The 19,566-nt window shown below is 47.2% G+C and overlaps 1 protein-coding gene and 1 long non-coding RNA gene across 3 annotated transcripts in view; one reads left to right on the forward strand and one right to left on the reverse strand.

Moving 5' to 3' along the window:
- PPP1R14D (protein phosphatase 1 regulatory inhibitor subunit 14D) overlaps nt 1-19,566 on the reverse strand; it is a 54,185-nt gene that overhangs the window by 33,992 nt on the left and 627 nt on the right. The window lies entirely within an intron of this gene.
- The window catches only part of LOC143943263 (uncharacterized), a 133,460-nt gene continuing 133,039 nt past the window's right edge, over nt 19,146-19,566 (forward strand). The window contains exon 1 of the long non-coding RNA XR_013264901.1: nt 19,146-19,298. This is a non-coding gene — a long non-coding RNA (uncharacterized LOC143943263). The remainder of the gene's footprint in view (nt 19,299-19,566) is intronic.

The raw sequence follows: 19,566 nt of genomic DNA on the forward strand, positions 1-19,566 counted from the left end.
ATGTTTTAATATTATGTGTGCTTATTCACACACATTTTATGTATACCTATATTCCAGTTGCTATATAATTTTATGTTATCACCATATCTAGCGCCGCTGTTCACCCCTCTTTTTAAATAGAGCTTGCAGTCAGTTGTAGGAGATTGTGCGTGCTGTCTACGTGCCCTGACCGCAGAATACACCGTTATATCCACCTATATAGCTAGCTATATTGCTCTTTTTAAATAGAGCTTGCAGTCAGTTGTAGGAGATTGTGCGTGCTGTCTACGTGCCCTGACCGCAGAATACACTGTTATATCCACCTATATAGCTAGCTATATTGCTCTTTTTAAATAGAGCTTGCAGTCAGTTGTAGGAGATTGTGTGTGCTGTCTGCGTGCCCTGACCGCAGAAAACACCGCTATATCCACCTATATAGCTAGCTATATTGCTCTTTTTATATTGAGCTTGCAGTCAGTTGTAGGAGATTGTGCGTGCTGTCTACGTGCTCTGACTGCAGAATACACCGTTATATCCACCTATATAGCTAGCTATATTGTTCTTTTTAAATAGAGCTTGCAGTCAGTTGTAGGAGATTGTGCGTGCTGTCTGCGTGCCCTGACCGCAGAATACACCGCTATATCCACCTATATAGCTAGCTATATTGCTCTTTTTAAATAGAGATTGCAGTCAGTTGTAGGAGATTGTGCGTGCTGTCTACGTGCCCTGACCACAGTATACACCGTTATATCCACCTACATAGCTCTTCTCTATGTTATGAAAAAGTGTAGCGCTTCTCACAGCTTCAAATATCCTTAATCTTACTTATAAGTGTAAAGTTACAGTGAAAAAATCCCACTATAAAGTAGTGCCCATAACACATAGATTCTTACATAAATTGCATATATAAGTGACTCAAAAAAAGAAAGTTTTACCAAAAATATCCAAGAAGCAAAATAAAGGGAAAAAAAGGGGAAAAAACAAAGTCCCAATAGTAAAATACAGAGTCCTTTGTGTATGGTGTCTTTATATAGTCCACAAGTGTGTAGGAAATATATTACACCTCCTTTCAAAAAGGTTCATGCATTAGTCTCGTGAGGTTTCCGTCACCAGGCGAATTGAAGGCTTACCGGAGTTATTGGATCCTCACAAATTTACATTTGGGGGATCATACAAGCTTTTGCAACTATGTGCAGATTCTCCCAGCAACCAGTTATCCAGGGGGACCTCAAATGTAGGCAATCACTTCATATGTTGAGAGGTATTTTAACTCCAGCCAGATATACCCATAGGCATGCTAAAAACATACGAAGAAAAAAACAGGGACCAAAAATAGCGTAATTCCGTTTTTATAGAAACAAATAGAAAATAAAAGTACAAAACTCACATGTGTACAGTAGTTTGAGCGCTTAACAGGATAAAACACAATTGCAGCAGAGTCCCGACGCGTTTCGTCGTAGAAGATGTCTTCTACGACGAAACGCGTCGGGACTCTGCTGCAATTGTGTTTTATCCTGTTAAGCGCTCAAACTACTGTACACATGTGAGTTTTGTACTTTTATTTTCTATTTGTTTCTATAAAAACGGAATTACGCTATTTTTGGTTCCTGTTTTTTTCTTCGTATGTTTTTAACATGCCTATGGGTATATCTGGCTGGAGTTAAAATACCTCTCAACATATGAAGTGATTGCCTACATTTGAGGTCCCCCTGGATAACTGGTTGCTGGGAGAATCTGCACATAGTTGCAAAAGCTTGTATGATCCCCCAAATGTAAATTTGTGAGGATCCAATAACTCCGGTAAGCCTTCAATTCGCCTGGTGACGGGAACCTCACGAGACTAATGCATGAACCTTTTTGAAAGGAGGTGTAATATATTTCCTACACACTTGTGGACTATATAAAGACACCATACACAAAGGACTCTGTATTTTACTATTGGGACTTTGTTTTTTCCCCTTTTTTTTCCTTTATTTTGCTTCTTGGACATTTTTGGTAAAACTTTCTTTTTTTGAGTCACTTATATATGCAATTTATGTAAGAATCTATGTGTTATGAGCACTACCTTATAGTGGGATTTTTTCACTGTAACTTTACACTTATAAGTAAGATTAAGGATATTTGATATTTGAAGCTGTGAGAAGCGCTACACTTTTTCATAACATTGTTTACCTTACACTTGATACCCCGGTGATGTGTTAGCAGCTCTCTTGTGTGGTTTATATATTTTTTTTTATAAGAATAGCGCAGTGTTTTGTTACAAAAATTTACATAGCTCTTCTCTAATTGAGCCATTTGCCATCTGCAGGAGTTAGTGGGTGTTGTGTATGCCTCCAGCACAATATACACTACCCAATTGCTGGTTTTCCCATCTCCCTTCAGGCCATTACCATGTCTGGAAGGCCAGCAAGGAGAGGCAGACAGGCGCAAGCCGATAAAAGAGGGCAAGCAGGCTCTGTGTCTAGAGACAACAGTGCTGGTCGTGGACGTGGTGCATCGTCATCATCAGCATGTGGCCATGGGACACGCTTGTCCTTCTTTTCGGCAGCTGGACATGTTGAGCCGCAACATGCCGAAGACTTGGTAGAGTGGATGACCAAGCCCTCTTCATCCTCCTCATCCTCTCTCACCCAGGCTCAGGGTACTAGCAAAACATCTGCCAACGCATCGTCTTCCCTCCTCTCAATTCCATCATCAGTTACTCCTTCCCTAGACCCACCACGTCCTCCTGAGGAGTCTCCTGAACTCTTTGAGCACAGTGTTGGGTACATGCTCCAGGAGGATTCCCAGTGTTTTGTAGGCTCTGATGATGATACTCAGCTAGAGGAAGGCAGTAGCGTGAGTGCAGGGGGGATGCTCAAGAAGGACAGCAATCTGGCAGTCATGTTCCACAAGCTGCAGCATACTGCCAGGTTTGCTCCAGCGATGAAGAGGAAGGGGATGATGAGGGCACTGACTCCACGTGGGTGCCTGGTAGGAGAGAGGAGGAGGAGGAGGCACATGTCCAACGAGGCAGGATGCCCTCCGGGGGCCAGCTTAGGGGCAGCACACAGACTGAATCACACTGCAGAGCTCCGCCTGTGCAGGGCGCTGCCTCTGCGTGTTATTCTAAAAGTTCTTTGGTGTGGGCCTTTTTTGAGACGAGTGCATCAGATCGCACCGCTGCTATTTGCAACATATGTCTCAAGCGTATCTCGCATGGCCAAAACATCAGCCGCTTGGGCACCACATGCTTGACCAGACATATGTTGATCTGCCATGCAGCTCGTTGGCAAGCGTACCTCAAAGACCCACACCAAAGAACAAAGCGAACCTCTCCTTGCTCCTCATCAGCTGGGATCTCAAACCCCACTAGACCTTCAGTCCTCTCTGAAACCTGCTCTGAGAGGAATGAAGGTGTAGAATTAGGTGTGTCACAGGCAAGTGCTTCCGGCACTCTGCTAGCAGTACACCCACATCCGATTATAGCAGGTAAATGTCCCTGCCCCAGCTGCTGGACAGCCGAAAGAAGTTCACTCCCCGCCATTCACATGCCCAGCAGCTGAATGCTAGCTTGGCTAAATTGCTAGCACTTCAACTGCTGCCTTTTCAGTTGGTAGACTCGGGCCCTTCCGTGAGTTTGTACAATGTGCGGTTCCTCAGTGGCAGGTCCCCAAACGCCACTTTTTTTCACGGAAGGCGATTCCGGCTCTTTACCGGAATGTGGAAGGCAATGTCCTTGCCTCGCTGGACAGGTCGGTCAGCGGTAAGGTGCATATTACCTCTGACTCATGGTCCAGCAGGCATGGACAGGAACGCTAGCTGTCTTTCACGGCCCACTCTTCTGGCAGCTGGGAAGGATGAAGGACAAGGTGCAGTAGTGTTGGAGGTTGTTCCGCCACCACGCCTCCAAAATCCTACTATTGGTTGTGACACACCTCTCTCCTCCACCCCCTCCTCTTCTTCTTCCTCCATGGCCTCTTCCAGTGCTCTATCCTCAGAACCAGCGGTGCTCCGTAGGCGTTCCAGGGGCTACGCAAGTACACAGGTAAAACGATGCCATGCCGTGCTTGCGCTGGTTTGTTTGGGGGACAGGAGCCACACTGGGGCAGATGTTTTGTCAGCTGTGCAGGGGCAGGCCGAGAGGTGGTTGATGCCACACCAGCTTAAGCCAGGAATGGTGGTTTGCGACAATGGCACCAACCTCCTCTCCGTCCTCCGACAGGGACAACTGACCCATGTGCCTTGTGTGGCTCACGTCCTTAACCTGGTGGTGCAGCGGTTCTTGGGCAGGTACCCGGGCTTACAGGATGTCCTGAAGCAGGCCAGGAAAGTCTGTGTGCATTTCCGCCGATCATTTAATGCCTGTGCTCGGCTGGCTGAGCTCCAAAAGGAGTTGAACCTGCCCAAGAACCGCCTTATATGTGACATGCCCACCAGGTGGAACTCAACGTTGGCCATGCTGCAGCGGCTGCACACGCAGCAGAGGGCCATCAATGAGTACCTGTGCGACTACGGCACCAGGACAGGATCAGGGGAGCTTGGTTTTTTCTCACCACGCCAGTGGGGCATGATCAGGGATGCATGCACTGTCCTGTCACCGTTTGAGGAGGCCACAAGGATGGTGAGCAGTGACAGTGCATGCATCAATGACACTCTACCTCTTGTCCACCTCTTGGAGCATACGCTTCGTGGAATAATGGACAGGGCACTTGAGGCAGAACAGAGGCAGGAAGAGGAGGACTTCCTTGCCTCTCAAGGCCCCCTTTATCCAGACAGTGTTCCTGCTGTGCCACCCATCACACAGGAAGAGGAGGAAGAGGAGGAGGAAGAGGATGATTGTGTCAGCATGGAGGTGGAGGCTGGCACTCCGCATCAGCAGCAGCAGCAGTCTGGTAGGGATGATTTACAGTCCCAAGAAACCCGTGGACTTGTACGTGGCTGGGAGGAGGTAGCTGCGGATCATGTTGTCCTTAGAGACCCAGAGGACTCCGGACCGAATGCCTCAGCTAACCTACGCTGCATGGCCTCCCTGATCCTGCAAAGCCTGCGGAAGAATCCTCGTATTCTTCGGATCAAGGAGAGGGACCATTACTGCCTGGCCACTCTCCTTGATCCACGGTACAAGGGTAAGGTTGCCAACCTTATCTTGCCAACGCAGAGGGAGCAGAGGATGAGACATCTCTGGGAGGCCTTGCAGAAAGGTCTGTGCAACGCGTTCCCAGAGACTGGGAGGTTACAAACTCCTGATCCTGGACAACGTGTTGCTGAGGCATCGGTCAGAAGGAGCGGTGGAGAAGGTGGCCGTCTGACCGATGCGTTCAGACAATTTTTTAGTCCGCAGCCCCAAGGTATGATCGGTTCCAGCAACCATCGCCAGCGTCTGATTTACATGGTGCAGGAATACCTAGGGGCAAGGTCAGACTTGGACACCTTTCCCACCGAAAATCCTCTGGCTTACTGGGTCTTGAGGATGGATCACTGGCAAGAGCTTGCACAGTATGCAATTGAGCTACTGGCCTGTCCTGCATCCAGCGTTCTTTCGGAACGCACCTTCAGTGCTGCTGGTGGCTTTGTTACCGATCACAGGGTGCGCCTGTCCACCGACTTGATCGACTAACCTTCATCAAGATGAATCAGTCTTGGATCACCCACAGCTACCAAGCACCTGAAGCTGATGTAACCGAATAATTTTTTTTTGAAATATCACATCCCTTCAAGACTGCCTATGCTGATGCTGTGTGACTGTCCTGTTATGTTGATTGTCTATCCTCTTCCTCCTCCGCTGATATGTTGGAAGAACATTTTTGGTTCTGGGTGATGCCATCAGCCCAATTTTTCTGCCCCTGTTTAACAGGGGCGTTTAAGTACAATTTTTGATGCAATGCTTTGCAGCAGGGCTCATTCCTGCACCACAACTAGAGTATTTGGGAGAGGTTGCAGTGTTGTGGCACCAGCACCAGTGCCTAAGGCCCATTTTTTCTGCCCCTGTTTAACGGGCGTTTAATTACAATTTTTGATGCAATGCTTTGCAGCAGGGCTTATTCCTGCACCACAACTAGAGTATATGGGAGAGGTTGTAATGTCGTGGCACCAGCACCAGTGCCTAAGGCCCATTTTTTCTGCCCCTGTATAACAGGGGCGTTTAATTACAATTTTTGATGCAATGCTTTGCAGCAGGGCTCATTCCTGCACCACAACTAGAGTATATGGGTGAGGTTGCAGTGTCGTGGCACCAGCACCAGTGCCTAAGGCCCAATTTTTCAGCCCCAGTTTAACAGGGGCATGTAATTACAATTCTTGATATAATAGTTCACAGCAGGGCGCTCCAGCGCCCACCAAGAGTCACTTTGAGGGCTTACAATGTTGTGGAAACACCAACACCTTGTTCCGCCATTTCTGCAGAGCATATAGGGCAGACCCCTACTTTCAAACATCCAACTTACAAACGTCCCCTACTTGCAAACGGAAGGAGACAACAGCAAGTGAGATGAAAAAAGACGGACGGTAAAACAAATTATACAGGGGTGATAACCCTTCCCTGTGTTTTCCAAAAAGCTTAAAAATAGATTTTTTGACTGGAGCTACACTTTAAAAATGTACCAGTTGAAAAATACAAACAGATTCTACTTAACACAACAAACCTACACAGTCCCTGTCTTGTTTGCACCGCATGTATACTGCTGTTCTGAGTACGGTGTTCCCCTTAATATCCGTACAAGACCCAAAGGGGCTGGTAATGGGCAGGGGGGCTACCCATGCCATTTTTCTCAATGATTTTCATCCATATTGCCGGAACCAGATATAACATTAAAACCGCAAGCAGTTTTAAATGACGTTATTCCCGTTAAATGTAATTTTGTGCAGGGACTGTTCTAAACACGGGACACACGTGGAACTTCACAGGCATACTATAGACACCCCCCAGGCACGATATTTAAAGGAATATTTCCCTTTTTTTTTACTTTAACCTTCATTAAAATCAGTGCTCCCGCCAAAACTGCCATTTTTCTGTTTCAATATGTTTATTGGAAAGTTGAATAAACAGGAATAAACAAGAGTCTACAATCTGCTCCTTGTGCGCCCTCACAGGGGCTACAAAACATGAATATGAAACCAAAGGGCCAGCCATCACATTATACTTGTAATAAACAGAAGAAAAGGAGGGAATATGAGTAGGGGATGGTATCGAGGCTGGTTCCAGAACCAGGCAACTCGTTCCCTCGTCGTTTCCGGAGGGCAGGCCCTTCTTCCACTACGCCCTCCTACGGGGGGCAGTAGAATTCGTTAGCAATGGGATAGATTACAAAGAAGAGTGAAGAGAGATAGGGAACAAAAGGAGAAAAGAGGGGGAAGGAAGGAGGGGGAAAGTTCGGGCATGGGTGCCTCGCCAAGGGGAGTTAGACCAAGCTTAGGCATGCTGCTTGGAGTGCGGGGAACTCATAGGAGATCCACGGCTCCCAGATTTTTAGAAATTTAGCATGAGAATCGTGAACAATACTGGACATACGTTCCTGAAGTAACTTTGCAGTCATGCAGGTTTTAACACCTTGAAAGTCTACCCGTTGGGACTTCCAGGCTTGGGCAATGGTCCGCTTGGCCGCTATAAATAGGTAAGTAGCCAACTTCTGTTGAGGGCCCCGCAAACCAGGTACCGGGCAATGTAGGAGAGCTAGCTTAGCGTCCCTGGATGGTTAGGTGGAAAAGTGTCTGCAGCAAACCAAAAATCCTAGACCAGAACCCCACCAGCCTTGGGCAAGCCCACCATGTATGCATAACATCACCTCGCTGTCCACAATTGCGGAAGCATCTGTCCGTACTCCCAGGGAAAGCCCGAGCTGTGCGGGCAGGTACCCAATACCATCGGAGCATTACTTTATATGCAGCCTCCAGGGTATTAACAATATATTGGTGATTGTTTTCCAGGCCCTGCTCCAGTCCTCTGGGTTTACTGGGGTCTGAAGGTCCTTTTCCCATTGAGTCATATAAGAGAGGGGTGCTGATGGCGGACGGCTGTTCAGAGAGGCATAAATGGCCGAAATAAGGCCTGGGGACCCTGGGGCATATTGGCATGAATGTTTAAAAAAAGTTTTTTGGAAGGGGTAGGTGGACAACGCTGCAATCCAGTGCTTTAATTGGATAAAGTGATAATGCTCATTAGCCGGCGCCCCGTGTGTTTCCTGGATACTCTCCCAGGAGGGGAATAAGCGTGAGGAAAGAAAATTTTGGACTTGTGGGTAGCCATGTGAGGACCACCAGGAAAATGCCTGGGTCTCCTCCAGACCCGGGGGGAAAAGAGGGTTATGGGTGATGGGAAGTAGGGGTAGAAAGGGGGACATCAGATTGCTAGAAAAGCGAACTGAGTCCCACACCTGCAGACTATGTAGGAGCATGGGGCTTAGGGAGGGAGGGCGCAGATTTCTGGGGAGCCAGAGGAGTGCCTGAAGTGCACAAGGGTCACAGCCAGGCACCTCCAGGAGCACCCACAGAGGAACATCCATGGTTGCATGGAGCATAGTCAACGGAGCGATCTGGGCCGCTGTGTAGTATTTAGAGATATTGGGGACCCCCAAGCCTCCCCGGAGCCTATGGGTATAAAGGGTTGCTCTAGGTACCCTGGGGCGTTTGCGCGCCCATATAAATTGGAGTATCCTATTCTGCAGGAGTCGAAGAAAAAAAGTGGGTACCCGGACATGCAAAGTACGAAAATAATAAAGGACTTTAGGGAGGATGGTCATCTTCGCCGCCGAGATCCTGCCTACCCATGAGAGTGTGGGGAATTCTCAGGCTTGCATAAGGGTGGACACCGTTCGCAACAGGGGATAATAATTGGCCGAGAAAAGGGAAGAGTAAGACGGCGTCAATATGACACCTAAATAATCAATCGAGTGGGATACCCAACGGTATGGAAAATGGTCCTGGAGGTGCTGCACCAGATCCAGAGGGAGGTTAACATTCATCGCTGTGGTCTTGGAGAGGTTAATTTGAAGACCTGAGAAGGCCAAAAATCGGTCTAATACTAGTTGCAGGTTGGGCAGGGAGATAAGCGGGTTGGACAGGGTCAATAGGGCGTCATCCGCAAAGAGGTTCACTTTGTATTGAGTGCCCGTGTAAGGGATTCCCGAGATATCACCATTGGTCCTGATCGCCGCCGCCAGCGGCTCCAATGCCAGGATAAATAGTGCCGGGGATAGGGAGCATCCCTGCCTAGTCCCCCGGAGTATCGAGAAAGGTTCCGAAAGGAAGCCCGCATATTTCACCGACGCCGACGGTGCGGAATAGAGGGCCTGGATCCATTGTAGGAAATGTGGTCCAAATCCCCATTTGGTTAGAACAAAGTAAAGGTAGTCCCAGGAAAGCGAATCAAATGCTTTATAAATATCTAGGGATAGCAAAAGTCCTGGTATTTTACGCTGACGAAGTATATGAAGGAGATGGACCACCTTGCAGACATTGTCCCCTGCCTGGCGACCGGGCACAAAGCCCACCTGATCCCTGTGAATGAGGGCCTGAAGATATCTGTTGACTCGCGTGCTCAGAACCTTTCCCAGAACCTTCAGGTCAACATTCAACAGGGAGATGGGATGAAAGGACTGTGGGTCTGTGGCTTCCTCGGATGACTTAGGGATCATAGAGATATGGGCTTTCAGCGAGTCCGGCAAGAGTCTCGCACCTTCCCGCCAGGCGTTGAAATAAGATGTTAAATGGGGCGTGAGCAGGGATGCAAATGTCCCATAGTATAGACCGGTAAAGCCGTCCGGACCCGGGGCCTTGGACGGCTTAAGGGACTTTAGGGCTTGGGCGACCTCCATTTCAGTTATGGGAGCATTCAAATTAGCCTGTGCCGCTGAGGACAATGAAGGAAGACTAATTGATTGGAAGAATCTCTCGGCCCTGTCTCGGTCGAAGGCAGCTGGTCCACTATAGAGGGAGGAGAGGAAGGAGGCAAAGCCAGCAGCTACCTTGGATGGATTGGACGTGAATCCCCCACCTGTCACCTGTAAACGAACCGGCCTGCCCGGACCCCCCACTGAATTACGTTTCCTAGCCAACATGGGACCAGGTTTGTTCGAGCAACTGTAAAATTTATATTTGGACCAGCGCAGAGCTTTCTCCGCCTGGAGGCGAGCATGTCCAACTCAGTGGCCAAGTTGTCGCGTGTCCGCCTATGGGCTACCGTAGGACGCGCCTTCCACGTCGTATCTGCCGCTTCTAACAAGGAGGCCAACTCCCGTATCCGCTGCTCCCTGGCCCGCTTTGTACGAGAAGCGATCTGGATTAGGTGTCCCCTGACCGTCGCCTTGTGGGCTTCCCACAAGGCAACTGGAGAATCAACTGAGCCTACATTTTCTGTGAAATAGGTTTGGATATGTGTTTCTATCTGAGAGGATGCAGCTTGCGTACTCAGGAGGGATTCATTAAGCCGCCAGAGATAGGCAGGGCCGGAGAATCCTGCCAAGGAGATTCCGAGGATCAGGGGATCATGATCCGACCAGGGCGAGGTAGCAATAACGATCTTATGTACCAACGGCAGGGAGCTAAGTTGCAGAAACACGTGATCTATTCTACAAAAACTCTGATGGGGGTTAGAAAAAAAAGTTAATTCCTGTGACAACGGATGCTGCTCGTGCCACACGTCCACCATGCCATATGACTGAAAGAGATCATGCAATATTTGTTCCTGGGAGGCATCACGGGATGGAGGCACTTCCCTGAGACTACGCCTGTCCAAAGAGGAGTTAAAAACAGAGTTGGAGTCTCCCATCATAATCAGGAGGCCTTTTTGGTGCCTAGTGATCACCTGAAACAAATGGGAGAAAAACCTCTGTTAAAATGAGTTAGGAGCATAATACCCAACCAAAGTGACCTCCTGGTCCCAGAGGGTGCCCTGCAAGATCAAATATCTACCCGTAGGGTCCGCTATTTCCTTAGAACAGGTAAATTGGAGGTTACGCCTAAAAGCCATCAGCACCCCTCTTTGCTTCTCAGAAGCGGAAGCCGTAAAAAACACTGGATAAGGGCCGGTTCACACAGCAGGCGAGGCGAGGCGACTCCGACTTGCCTCGCCGCGACCTGCCACGGCCTCAGCGGCGACTTGCAAATGACTTCTGTATAGAAGTCAATGCAAGTCGCCCGAGGTCGCCCAAAAGTAGTACAGGAACCTTTTTTCTGAGTCGGAGCGACTCGAGTCGCTCCTCTCAGAACGGTTCCATTGTACAGAACGGGGGCGACTTGCGAGAGCGAGGCGAGTCGTGTCGCCTCACATCGCCCGCTGTGTGAACCGGCTCTAATGGGAGGACAAATATTTGGGGGAAGAGGATAGGGAGAACCTGGTTTCCTGCAGACACACCACATCAATGGATTGAGATTTTAAGTGACGGAAGACCTTCGACCTCTTAATGGGGGAATTAAACCCATGGATGTTCTGCGAGAGTATTTTCAGCACATTCTGAGCCATCTGGGGGGTAAAAGAAGGTTCATATAATTATAGAGCGGCCAACAAGGCACGTACTCACCCTGACCCCTTGGCGAGGCTATCCGAGCCCAAAGAGGGGATTGGGAGGGAGGGGAACACCAGGAAGAAGAGAAAGAGAGAGAAAAACAAACACAGAATAGACAAGTGAAACACATAAACACCACAATTGGTGGGCATTGCATCCTGCAGTAGGACACTAAAGGAGGCGGCTCCACCACCAACCACAAGGCTAACAAATAGTAAAACATAAGAGCATTGACAACAGTAATACTACAATAATACTAGAATATTACTACATCATTATCTTATTACCGCCCCTGCACAGGGCAATTAAAACTAGAACAGAAGCAGGTGAGACGAGCTAAGCCCATCCCGTAGTACTGCTACCGGGTAGCAGTGGATAAAACTAACAATGGGATTAAAGGTCCCCCCCAGCCGGCACCGCCTCGCTGGGAGCGCCCAAGGAGAGAACCCCACCTCGGTCCCCGAACGTGACCCCCGCGCCGGAGTGCCGCCAGGCCCCAGGGGTCCCACAATAAAAGAGGGGACCCCGTATGGCCTAGGGCCACGGTCCAGCGGGGGGCCACCAGTGCTGATCATGGCCCGCACCCTTAAGGGGGGAGGACCTGAATTAAACCATGGCTCGACCCGAGCAAGGAAGGGAGGGTAGGAAGGAAGTGGGGGGAACAGGGAAGAGAGAAAAAAATAAATAAAAATAAATTATAATTTAAGAGGGAGAAAGGGGTAAGGGAAGGGAAGTAAGAGGAAGGGGATGGGGAGGGGGAAGAAGGGAAGTGCAGGAAGGGGGGAAGAAAGGCGCAGGGTATGGGGAGCGAGAAAATAGAAGGGAAACGGGGAGGGAGCATGGATGAGGAGAGGAGGGAGTGTGAATAAGGAGGGAAGGCAAGGTAAAAGATGGAAATGTTAGAGCCCTTTACAGCTCTTAGGGTCCAAAAACCAACCAATATACATAAGAAATTAGACTTTATATACAATTAGCCCTGGAACCGGCCCCCCCAGACTGCCCCCATCCCACCAGGGTTACAGTCCCACTTTCTTTGTTTTTAAAGAAACGATTGGTCCAAGAGAAGGCCCCCAGATAAGCTGGGGGGCTTGGGCAAAACTAAGCAGTCATAGTAGGGCTGGAGCACTGACAAAAGCCTAAAGTCTAAGGTGAAGGCGCATAGGGCCTGTATATGAAGTAAAAACCACAAGTAACTGTAAAGTTATAAAATAAAAACAAGGAAGGGAGGGGGAGGTATGGGCCAGGAGAGCATGGTCCCATCATCTGGTATGAGACAAAATCCAGCATCAGGCAGAAACAAACAGTGCCTCAAAGGTCCGGGGAGGGCAACTGAACCAAAAGCAAGGGATCATGGACGGGCTCACCCACGCCGTCGTCATCCCGGATCTGAATAGGGGGATCGAGCATGTGACTGGGTAGCAGGAAGGGGGCGTTTCCGGTTGCTGACTGGTTCCCACACACGGCCCAAGCGCCTAGAAGAGGGCCCAGGACCTGAAGCCTTCTCACGGAGGTCGGGGTCATCTGAAGAGGGGAGCAAATGTAGTGCTGCAAAAGTCGCCTGGGCTTCCTCTGCGGTGCGCACTGTGTAGCCCCGGCCTTGGTAGGTGAAAGCGAGGCGAAAAGGAAAGCCCCATGTGTATTTGATGTGGCGTTCCACCAGAGCTGAAGTATAGGGTTTCAGTTGTCGCTTCTTTAGCACTGTGGAGGGGGCCAAATCAGTAAAGAGCTGGTACTTATGGCCTTGAAAACGGAGATCAGGCTAATCCCGTGCTGCCCTAAGGAGCGTTTCCTTAGTGCGGTAGTACGTGAACTTGATGATAATGTCCCGAGGGGGCCCCCCTTCCTTCCTCGGCCCCAGGGCCCGGTGGATCCAGTCAAATTCCATGCGATCGATGGGGATGCCTGGGACGAATTCCTGGAATAGAGCCGTGGCCGTGGAGGTTAAGTCCTCAATAGTTTCAGGGAGTCCCCTAAGCCGGAGGTTCCCTCGCCTAGACCTGTTCTCATAGTCCTCTAATTTTAGGAGGGCTGCATCCAGCTCCCTGCGAATGTCCTGCAAGTCCTGCTCATGGTGATCAATGACTGTTGCTGCAGCCTCCATTCTATATTCCAGCGCATTCGTACGGTTACCCAACTCACAGATTTCCTTTGTGAGATGCGTGGCCAGTTTGGAGGTGGCCGCTGACAGTTCCCCCTGCAGCATGGTTTTAAAGTGAGATAACAGGTCTGCATCCCGCAGTGAGGGCGCTACATAGGGTTGCTGGACTCCTGGTATGCTTTCTGCATCTGAACAGGCTTCGGGCTCACCAGTGAGCAACGGAGGGGTGAAGTCCATGTCTGAGGCCTGCGACTCCAGCAGGCCGTCCGGTGGAAAGGCCTCAAGGCTCGCTCGCACAGCCTGTCTCTTCGTAGTGCTCCGCGCTGTCCCTGATTTGCGCCCCATATTGTCAGTCTCGATGCCGGGATATAATCAGTCAAGATTAATGTGCAGGAGCAGACATATAACAGCCAGTGCGGTCGATGGTGGGGAAGCGCCTCTAGCTTGCGCTCATCCTGGTTATGTGCAGGAGCGGCGATTTCACTGCCGGTGTGGTCGGTGGTGGAGAAGCGTCACTAGTTTGCGACCATCTTGGTTCTTAGTTCATGAGCACCCCCAGTATGTAATGATTTCAGGAAATGTTAATGAATTACAGTCTCCCCTCACACCAACAGGCTATGGAAAGAAAAACTTTAGGGTGCTGGGTGTAGCAAGATGGCTGCCGTCATCCAGAGCAGGCCGGAGCCAGGGCCTTTCCTGAGAGAAGGGGCTGCTGCAGAATAGTACGTGGCTCAGGTTCAGGAGGGGTTACCAGGGCCTGTGCTAATTCAGTCTCCCCACAGCCCAGGAAGATAGCGCCCGCCCGGTTGGGGTAGATTAGCCTGGGAGTTTAGGGGCAACCCTGCATGGGACTCACCAGGCCTAGGGAAGTCCGTTGAGGGGACCGAGCGGCGGCTCCCATTTCTGAGGCCCGGCGACTAGGGGGATCTTCTCCTGGCGACCCCCCACTCCAGATGCGGTGACTCCCGGTGGAGATGGCAGGCATGAGTGGCATTCCCGGAGACCGAGTAGGCCGCAAGATGGCGGCTGGCGCACTGCCGATGGAGGCCGCGAAGGGCCGTATCGTTCGGCCTGCGGGTTGAGGCGAGCAGCCAAACCTGGATGGGGCTGTATAGGAGAGCCCAGCAGAGCAAACAAGCTGTTTTTTGTGGAAAAAGGATCATCCACAGCGGAGGATGGCTGTGGATCCTGATCCGGCCGGTGGAGCTCAGCCACAGTGCGTCCTGCCGCGGTGTCGTCCGGCCACGCCCCCTCCAAAACTGCCATTTTTAAAAACATTTTCGGCATTGACCCATGTCCCCTGGGGCAGGAGCCAGGTCCCCAAACCCTTTTTAGGACAGTATCTTGCATATTAGCCATTATTTATTTTGAACGTTTGAGTCCCATAGACTTCAATGGGGTTCTAAAGTTCGTACGAATTTTCGGTCCATTCGAAGGTTCTGGTGGGAACCAAACTGGGGGGGTGTTCGGCTCATCCCTACTCCTGGGTTATCGGCCCTACATCCCTAGCCCATCCCTTCCTGCTCTTATCGGGTCCATCTCCCTTCAAAGCTTTATCCCTAAGCTTGGTGTATAATTTAGAAATCTGGCCTTTCGCTTGCGCTCGTTCGGCAAGTCCCTGAAGTAAGGGAATTTCCACCCTCTCGACGGTTAGTGACCCAAACTGGGCTTGAATTCCGTGCCTAAGCTGCAAGTACTTATAAAACGTCTTATTAGAAATGCTAAATTCTTGCCTGAGATCTTCAAAAGATTTCATGAGATTCCCTTCATATAGTTGCATTAGCCTGCTAATCCCCTGCCTTTCCCATTCCCAAGGTCTGTCTATGCCACTTAATTCGGCCAAATTTCCATTATACCATAAGGGGGTATAGTCAGTCACTACCGTATATCCCATGAGTTGCTTTGCTGTCTGCCACACTTTCCTCATTAAGACGCTGGTAGAGTATATATATATATATATATATATATATATATATATATATATATATATATATATATATATATATATATATATATATATATATATATATATATATATATATATATACACACAACCATAAACACATAAAATTAACAACGTGCATTCATTTGTCTTAAAGAAAATAAAAGACATATGTCAAGTCCAAGATTGTAAGGAATAATCCAAAAAAAGTCTCTGACAGGAACATCCAACCCAGGTGTAAAATTCCAAATGGAGACAATGTGATTGAAGCACCACCACCGATAAGAGAGGAGGCTTACCAGATGTCAATGACTTGAAGGGGCATATACCATTCAAGTCTTCAAAGGCTTAATGGTCAGCAAACTCGATGGGTACAGCTGATCCTGGATCCAGTCAATGGCTTAACTTGGACATTCACAGACATCAAGTGAGTTAAAAGTTAAATATCATATTCCTTGGTGAGGGCAGAGGCTCGGTATCCACAGACCATGCGAAACAGATGGAGAAATAAAATCGCATAGCATGACACAGTTTAAAAATATTTTTTCGTAGCAAAATGGTCAACTTACATGGCAAAATGCCATCAAAAGCTTCACATGAGTACAGGTGCATGAGCGGTGTGTAACTGTACTGTAATTAGTTGAAACACGTAGGGGGCAATCTTTACATTTGGAGGAAAAAACATTTAACCTCCAGACACAGAAAGGCTCCTTCACAGTATAGCTCTATACACACTTTTTTCAGATTTTCTGCTGAATTTTTCCTTCAGATTTACCAAAACTGTGTAATATGAGGTTAGGAATTTCAATTTGTATGCAATCAGGCAGGCCCTTCTACTACATGGTTTTGGTAAAACCGAAGGAAAAAAACAGCATAAAATCTGATTGTGTGTATGGGGCTTAAGAGAAAATAGACTAATAGACTCTCTCAAAAACTAGTTCTGTCCAGCTCAGTAGATTGTTTTTAAAAAGAGTTGGATGCATTCCTAGTTGCACAAAATATAACTGCATACTAACAATTAAGATAAGTACCAGTGATGGTTGATTCAGGGAATCTCTGATTGCCTCTTGGAACATCAGGAAGGATTTTTTCACCTGCTGGAGCTAATTTGATCATGTTTTATTGGGTTCTCTTTTTGCCTTCCTCAGGATTAACTGTGAGTATGGGATTGTGTATATGGAGGTTTTCCATTTTTTTCCTATTGCTTGAATTATTGACTTGGGCATTTTTCAACTATGTAACTATGATATATTCAAATCTCATAATGCTGCAGCATTAGATCTGAATGGTGTGGGGTTTGGGGTTAGTATGTGTAAGAGCTTATCTTGCTAATCTAGATAGTCACATATTTAGGACTCATAAAAATGCCAGTAGTGTTAGCTGTAGAAAGCTGTGGCTATAGAATGAGTTTTGCAGTGTTTTTTTCAGTAGCGTTTTTTGGAATTTAGCTTTTGTGGTTTTTTTTTAGCTTATTTTAAGCAAAGCTATATTCCCACAAAAGCTTATGGCTCAAAAATGCTGATAAACGCAGGATAGCCACATTTTTTTGTTTTTGGCAGCGTTAGAGTGCTGAAAAACACCTCTTAAAACCCACTAGTTCTGCATTTTTTCCAGCCAGAAAACGCCCCTGCCAAAAAAACTCTGATGCTAGCCTATGAGTGCATGGATAAAAAAAACAGTAGACTGTAGAATAAAACGTCTGGAGCCAAAAACAGCAGCTGTAAAAATGTCCAGTGTGCATGAGGCCTTTAAACCTTCAATCTTTGAACTATGGCCCACAAGCAAAATGTCTTTTCAACACATACAGTACAGAACACAGAAAAACCCATTGCTGTTTAATTATATTTAAACACAAGAACTCATCTGTGAATATCACAATAAACCAACGTATATGGCAGTAAATTAGTGACACAATGAAATAAACCACTGGATAGGATACAACTCTTTCTATACTCCTTCTATTTCCAACATACAGTATTTTCTTAGTCTCAGCGTATTTATTCAAAAAGATATTTACTTTTACTTGTTAAACCTAAGGTTAGACTCAGGGGGATATTATTTTACATGCATAAATGTGTGTCTTGCTTGTTTTTTTTCTGCCCCCCTGGCCACCCACCAGTGTGAAAAAGCCCTAAGGTTTCACTTTTTTTATCTTTTTTTATACAGTAGTGTTTTCATGACATGACAGGTACACTGCCATCCCATGTGAAATAGTATTTCACCTAAAGGAATCTCAATAACCAAAGTTCCCCTTTTTGATAAAAAAAACTCACAACCATTTTTATCACATTTGATAATATCACATGATAAGATACAATTATCATAATATCAGTGCAGTTGCATGCATTTTATATATAATTTGGCTATTGAACTGCAAGATTCTAGTTGGGCTACTTTAGAAGTAAAGAAAAAACACCATGAGCTATAACCTGACCTTGATCTGGTAAAGTTCTTGTATTTGAGTCCCCTGAAGATGCGCAGGAGCAGGAAATGCGTTGAAAGGAACATAGAGCATGACATCACGCAGCCACACCAATCAGGTCTGTGGCGGCATTTGATGTAAGTGCTTACATGCGGCTTTGGATGAACTCTTTTATTTAGGGATGTTTTAAAAGTACTGGCTTTGCACTTTGTAGCACAATGTTTAACTGCTTCCAGACCAGCCACCGCAGTTATACTGCAGCAGGTTGGCTCCTCTGCGTGAGCCATTGGCTCTTTAAGATGCCTCCGGTGGCATGCGTGCGCGCCTGAAGTGTGTCCCTGGAGCTGATGCGAGTGCCCGGCAGACGCAATGACCACTGGGCACCCGCAATTGCTCGTTAAAGAATGAGAATGGGGATTTGTGTGTGTAAACACACAAATCCCAGTTCTTTCAGGGGATTTGTATGAACACTGATCTCTCTCTTTCCCTAGTCAGTCCCATTCCCCTACAGTTAGAACACACCTAGGGAACACAGTTAACGCCCTTGATCGTCCCGTAGTGTTAACCCCGTCCCTGCTAGTGTCATTTATACAATAATCAGTGCATTTTTATAGCACGGATTGCTGTATAAATGTCACAGGTCCCAAAAATGTGTCAAAACTGTCCGATTTGTCTGCCACAATATTGCAGTCCCGATGAAAAATTGCTTATTGCCGCCATTACAAGTAAAAAAAAAATATATATTAAAAATGCCATAAATCTATCCTCTATTTTGTGGAAGCTATAACTTTTGCGCAAACCAGTCAATATACGCTTATTGCGATTTTTTTTTTTACCAAAAATATGCAGAAGAATACATATCAGCCTAAAACGAGGAAGACATTTATTTTTGATTTATTTTTTGGGCATTTTATTATAGCAAAAGGTAAAAAATATAGCTTTTTTTTCAAAATTGGCGCTCTTTTTTATGTTTATAGCGCAAAAAATAAAAAAAATGCAGAGGCGATCAAGTATCACCAAAAGAAAGCTCTATTGGTGGGAAAAAAAGGACGTCAATTTTGTTTGGGTGCAACTTCGCAAGACCGCGCAATTGTCAGTTAAAGCGACACAGTGCTGTATTGCAAAAAGTGCTCTTTCCGAGACTGAAGTGGTTAAAAATACTGGTTTTGCACTTTGTAACACAAGGTTTAAAATAAATACTACACTATATAGCTTTATTATCTCTTGGCTGCTGGTGTCTTATGAGTGCTTAGTGCATATACTGCCTCCCATGAGAGAAGAGGATTTTAACAGTGCCAAACCTATTGAGTGGATGGATCCAGGGATCACAGATTGAACTTGTTTTGCTGCTTCATTCTTTAGCAGCACGTCCATGTGGTGAGTGCACAATCTCATTTTTGGTGGAAGGTAATACACGCATATCAGTGTTACTCTTTGGATTTTGGATGAAGAAAGTCCACAAACATTTGCATGGGACTATTGTTTATTTTAATCACTATTGATCATAGTGGACTAAGCCCTCGTTCAAACTAGTGTGATTTGTCATACAATTTGAAACTGTTAAATCGCATGGCAAGTCGCATTCATTGCTAGCAATGGAACAGTTCATATTGCCGCGACTCATGTCGCAGCGAGGGAAAAAATG

The sequence above is a fragment of the Lithobates pipiens genome, unplaced genomic scaffold, assembly GCF_037356315.1.
Source record: "Lithobates pipiens isolate NorthernLeopardFrog02 unplaced genomic scaffold, aLitPip1_a1.2 Scaffold_30, whole genome shotgun sequence".
Taxonomy (NCBI): Eukaryota; Metazoa; Chordata; class Amphibia; order Anura; family Ranidae; genus Lithobates; species Lithobates pipiens.